Below are 6,000 nucleotides of genomic sequence, written 5' to 3'. Positions count from 1 at the left end.
CGCAAGCCTGGGCAGAGAGTACGGAAGGCCTGGGTTACCCAGACGACAAGACACCCCCCCCCAACCTCGCTGGTGTGGTCCAAAGGAAAGCGGAGCAAGACATCTGGTACCAGCTGGGCTTCAGGAGTTGGAGGAAGGAGGAGTACAAGGCGCCATTCAACTGCCTTAGGGACTCCACTCCCGATTTGTTTATTTTACTAATTTTCTTATCCTGACGATATCCCGCAAGGGAGCGGGAAGGTTTAGGTCTAGGATCAACGTTGTCCATCTCCTAGATGGGCTACGCTATAACCTGTCTTCGTATGCAGGGCAAGTCCCTAACTCACCGAGGGTTAGAGACCCATCGGCTACTGTCACCTGGTTAAGCTGACCAGTCGAAGCCATTTCGAGTGTGGGGCTGCTGTCGCCTGCTGACAGCTTCTGGGAGCCACAGGTGTAGATTTTCAGCGGTTGGTTTTATTTATATTTTGAATTTCTTTTTAGATGAATTTCTTTTTTTATTGACTTTTATAGATAACCGTAAATGCATAGTTTATGTAAAACACTGAAAGCAGCAGCTAAAATTGAGCTGCTTTGCAACAGTTTCTGTGGAAACTTGTTGTTGTTGTTGTTTAGTCGTTTAGTCGTGTCTGACTCTTCGTGACCCCATGGACCAGAACATGCCAGGCACTCCTGTCTTCCACTGCCTCCTGCAGTTTGGTCAAACTCATGCTGGTAGCTTTGAGAACACTGTCCAACCATATTGTCCTCTGTCGTCCCCTTCTCCTTGTGCCCTCCATCTTTCCCAACATCAGGGTCTTTTCCAGGGAGTCTTCTCTTCTCATGAGGTGGCCAAAGTATTGGAGCCTCAGCTTCAGGATCTGTCCTTCCAGTGAGCACTCAGGGCTGATTTCCTTAAGAATGGATAGGTTTGATCTTCTTGCAGTCCACAGGACTCTCAAGAGTCTCCTCCAGCACCAGAATTCAAAAGCATCAATTCTTCGGCGATCAGCCTTCTTTATGGTCCAGCTCTCACTTCCATACATCACTACTGGGAAATCAGTGGAAACTAGCTGGTGCTATTGGAGCAGCCAAGAATGCTAGCTGCTGGGTGCTTGGGAAGTGCTGCACAATAGTCTTTGACAAGTGGGTGGGAGGACCTACCTGGCAATATCTGTATGTTATGACATCTGATAATTGACAGGTAGGTTCTCCACCCCAGCTGTAGATTGCAGGCTCCTTGGGGCAGGGGCCTACCCACACCTTCTTTGTAAAGCTGTTGTGTACATGGATAGCACTACTGCCGTCAATCGCTTTGTTCTCGCTGTGTGTGGAATTTGCAAAACCCACGTTCCTTTCCAGTTTTCTGCTCTGTCAGAGCAAGTTTCCTCCCAAACAGAAGCTGGCACTGTATTTTACTAGAATGTTGTGGCAGACAAAAGGCCGCAGGAGGCACATGATGCGCTGGAAAGAACAGCAGTAAACAAGGCTACAAAGCCAATAGACAGAAGTCACTGGGCTGGGCAGTCACATTGCAGCTGGTGCTCATGCAGACCAAGGACATCTTCACACCATCCATTTAAAGCACTGCAGCTCCAGATTGAGCAGTCCTGTTTTTCCCTAAAGAACTCCAGAAGCTGTAGTTTCTTATGGGTGCAGAGAGTTGTTAAAGGTAAAGGTACCCCTGCCCGTACGGGCCAGTCGTGTCCGACTCTAGGGTTGTGCGCCCATCTCACTTAAGAGGCCGGGGGCCAGCGCTGTCCGGAGACACTTCCGGGTCACATGGCCAGTGTGACGAAGCTGCTCTGGCGAGCCGGCACCAGCGCAGCACACGGAAATGCCGTTTACCTTCCCGCTAGAAAGCGGTACCTATTTATCTACTTGCACTTGGGGGTGCTTTCGAACTGCTAGGTGGGCAGGAGCTGGGACCAAAAGACGAGAGCTCACCCCGCCGCGGGGATTCGAACCGCCAACCATACGATCGGCAAGTCCTAGGCACTGAGGTTTTACCCACAGCGCCACCCGCATCCCTGCAGAGAGTTGTTAGGAGGCCCCTATTCTTCTTATGAAGGGATGCGGGTGGTGCTGTGGTCTAAAACCACAGAGCCTCTTGGGCTTGCCGATCAGAAGGTCGGCGGTTCGAATCCCCCGTGACGGGGTGAGCTCCCGTTGCTCGGTCCCTGCTCCTGCCAACCTAGCAGTTCGAAAGCACGTCAAAGTGCAAGTAGATAAATAGGTACTGCTCTGGCGGGAAGGTAAAAGGCATTTCTGGGCGCTGCTCTGGTTTCTGTGTTCCGTTACGCCAGAAGCGGCTTAGTCATTCTGGCCATATTACCCGGGAAAACTGTCTGCGGACAAACGCCAGCTTCCTCGGCCGGTAAAGCGAGATGAGCGCCACAACCCCAGAGTCGTCTGCAACTGGACTTAACTGTCAGGGGTCTTTTACCTTTGTTATTCCTCTTACAGAGCTACAACTCCCAGAGTTCCCTGTGAAAAGGGTTTGTTAAACCACAGTGGGAAATGTAACTATAATTGGGACATTGTGGGGGGCGCATACATTTAAAGAATTATGATACCCCCTTAAACAGCCATGGCCTTCTTCCCAAAGAATTATGGGAGTTGTAGTTTCTGAAGGACTCCGAGAGTTGTTAAGAGACTCCCTATTCCCATCACGGAGCCAGTGCTTTTCTTTCTGGGGGCACTCACGGGTACACAGCACCGGCACTTCTTTTTCTAGAAGGAAAGCACAGCAAAGAAATACAATTCTCAGAGTCTCATAGGAAGAGAGACTTTTTTGCTAAAGCACTCATGGGAGAAATAAATGAATAGCAGGTTCTGATTCGTCTCCCAGAGCGGCTTAACAGTCAGTCCCTCTTGATAGGAAACTCTGGGATTTTTTTTTTTTTAAATGCTTTAAATGTTAGCAGGTTTCATTCAGCTGCTTAACATCAATGAAAAGTAGGCAGCAAAGCAGGCCTTTTGCAATTTAATCGGACATATTTTTCTGTACCTCCTACGTTAAGCAACACTCCTGTTTGCAATACTCCTACCTTCATTCCAATGAGAATTCTTTGAGTACTTTGAAGCGGGAGGGGAGAAATGACCTGGAACCTGGTTGCTCCAGAAGGTGCCTGATTATCTTCTCCTTCCACTACCTCCGCCACCCTGTTTCTTAGCATAAATCTCTCCCCCCCCCCCCCCCGCCCTGCCCAGGTGCAAGTCATGAAAAACTAAACCAAAACTAGCATCCTGGCCCAATTCAGGGTGGGTGCATGGATTAAATTTTATATAGGAAAAAGTATTTTGGACTTTTTAGTTTAAAGACACTTATCTGGAAGTGGAAGGATGTCATCATGATAAGAGGGTTGTAAATTTTAGCGTAGTGTGGGAGAAGTATGGAAGAGGATTTTTTCTCCCCCTCTCCCCCCATGCTTTTAAAACTGTCATCCAGTAAATACTGCTGGTATTTAGGAACACAATTAGGGGGGGGGCTTGCCAGAAGCATCTGGTTTACCAATGGGAGAAAAGAAGAGCAAGCTAGATGAGTCTTTGGTCTGTTCCACCGAGCTCCTTTTTATGTTCAAAGCCAATGGTCTCCAACTTGTGGGTTGAGAACCACTTGTGGGTCACACAGCCTGATCCAAAATAGGTTGCAACAGGAGCACCGCCACCATGCAAATATGCAGCAGGAGATTAAGAATTCGGTCCCCCAAGGCATGTTGGGGTTTAAAAGTGGGTCCTGGGTCTGAAAAGGTTAAAGATACCTGTCCAAAGCTCTAGGTGATTTAGATCCTTTTGCCTTAAAACCCACGAAATCCTGGGATGCGACTGGGCAATACATTTAATCCATCACCACACGGCCAACATTCACGTCTAGTCGTTATCGCTGTACAGGTTTGCACTAACGGTATTTTATTGGAGTATTTCACATGCAAGAATGAAAGGAGAAAAAAAATGTACAGAGACCGACGGACAGACAAGAGTTAAGTGACAGCAGGTTAATTAATACATCCTGATGCAAAAACCGTTTAGCAGGTTTTCGCTCACACAAAGAACACCATCACTAAAAAGGAAAGAGAGAGATAGAGAGAGAGAGAGAGAGAGAGAGAGAGAGAGAGAAGCCAGGATAGTTTTAAAGGCATTTAAAGAATTAATTTTTACATAGCTGTCTTTACATTTTTAAAAAACAATTAATTCCCTTTCCCTGCCCACCAACCTTCTCCCCCAAACAAACAAAACAAACAAATATTTTCAGTAAATAAATATTATCCACTTTTAATCTGGACACGCCTAGAGCTTTTTAAAAAATATACAGATGGAGACACTATGACACAGGTTACGGTGGGGTGGTGCTATTGCAACAGTTAGCAGACGTGGGGGGGGGAGCTCATACTAATGTTCTCGGAGGGCAGAGGAACCCCACTGAATAAGGATGTTCTGTAGAAGCATTTGCTTGCTATGGAGAAATAAGAGCAGGAAACAGAGGGTGGGGTTATATGAGGAACCAGGACCACAAAAGGCCAGGATTGGTGTTTTGTTTGTTTTAAAATCCAAATAGTTAGCAGGTTCAGTCACTGCATGCCTAAGGTTCAAAGGGACTGTACAGAAGATTTGGAAATTTCTAAGCAAGCCACTTCCTGTGAGATTATAAAAGGGTGTTGTGGGATCACAAATTCAGGTGTGGTCCGCACTTCTGTAGGTATCAAAGATGGGTGGCGGTTAAAAGGAGGCCAAGTGTTCACACCAGATGCTGGATAATTAAAAGGGCCAAATTCTTGACTGCTATCCTGCAGCTGCCATTCATCCAAGGCCGCCCTGTGTTGATGCTTCTATGGCTGCAGCTATTAACTTTAAAGTCAGCATTTAACACCAGAGGGTTGAGCAAAGAATTGGGTCCATACTTCCTCCATACCTTCTGTGCTCTCCTGAAGGGTCATGAGACCATGTTAAGTTTGCTTTCCAGGCTAAGCCTGAAAAGATGGCTCAAATAAACACCCAAGTTCCTCACGAATCGGGAACCTGTGGCAACGTCAGGCGTTGCTGGGACTCCTAACAGCCTCGGCCAGCATGGCTAATGGTCAGGGATGATGGGAGTTGTGGTTTAGTGGCAAGCTCACCTATCCACATGAGACATTTTAAACTGGACTGAAACCGCTTCAAACTTCAAAAATCATCGTTTACGATCTGCACCCCCCTCCTGCAAAAAAAGAGCCCTGGGAACTGTTGCGTTGGGAGAGTGCCATGAATTGTGCTAAATGCATCTCATCTCTTTGCAGACAGGCATTTCCCAGAGATCATTTGGGCGGGAGACACAAAAACAGAGTCAAAGGTTTAAAGTTTGTGGGGTCAATAGGCCATTCATCAGGGGGATCCCATGCCCTGCACCAGTTGTCCTTATCCTACCAGTAGGGGGTGCTTTCACCTCTCTTTGATCCTCACAGGGACTGAATCAGACTTTCCCCAGTTTTAGACGACAACTCCCATCAGCCCCAGCCGTTTGGGGGCAATGTAGTTTGAAACATCTGGAAGGTACCAGGTTGGGAAATGCTAAACCGAATGAAGGTTTGATGCACGCTAGACTGCCGGAAGTGAGCGCTGAGGCAGCTCTGGTGTTCTTTTGCTTGTGCAGGGGGAAAGTGCAATGAAAAGGTTTAAAATACCCCAATCTCCTGTGTTGGAGACGCTTTCTTCACTGATCTGCCAGCCACCACCCAGATGAAGGGCTGGCAGCCAACTAATACCCCGGCAACCTTCTTTTACAAAGGAAAAAGTGCTTCCCCATCCCTGGACCCCTCTTGTTCCTCCTCTGCCTGTCCTCACAGGACAGGGATGGGGAGTGACAGGAAAAGGCCAGGCACAGCTTCTCCTGCTGTAACAGCAGTGTCAACAGGACGGCTATCTTCTTATCCAGATTACCAAGATGCAGCAGCTACAGAGAGCCATTGCACTGGCACAACCAGTTCTGGGCTGTGGACAGCAGGCTTGAGGTCTGGGCCAACAGGAGCTGGTAGCAAATGCTCC

This window comes from Podarcis raffonei, chromosome 14 (assembly GCF_027172205.1).
Source record: "Podarcis raffonei isolate rPodRaf1 chromosome 14, rPodRaf1.pri, whole genome shotgun sequence".
Classification (NCBI taxonomy): Eukaryota; Metazoa; Chordata; class Lepidosauria; order Squamata; family Lacertidae; genus Podarcis; species Podarcis raffonei.
This window is presented reverse-complemented; position numbering follows the sequence as displayed.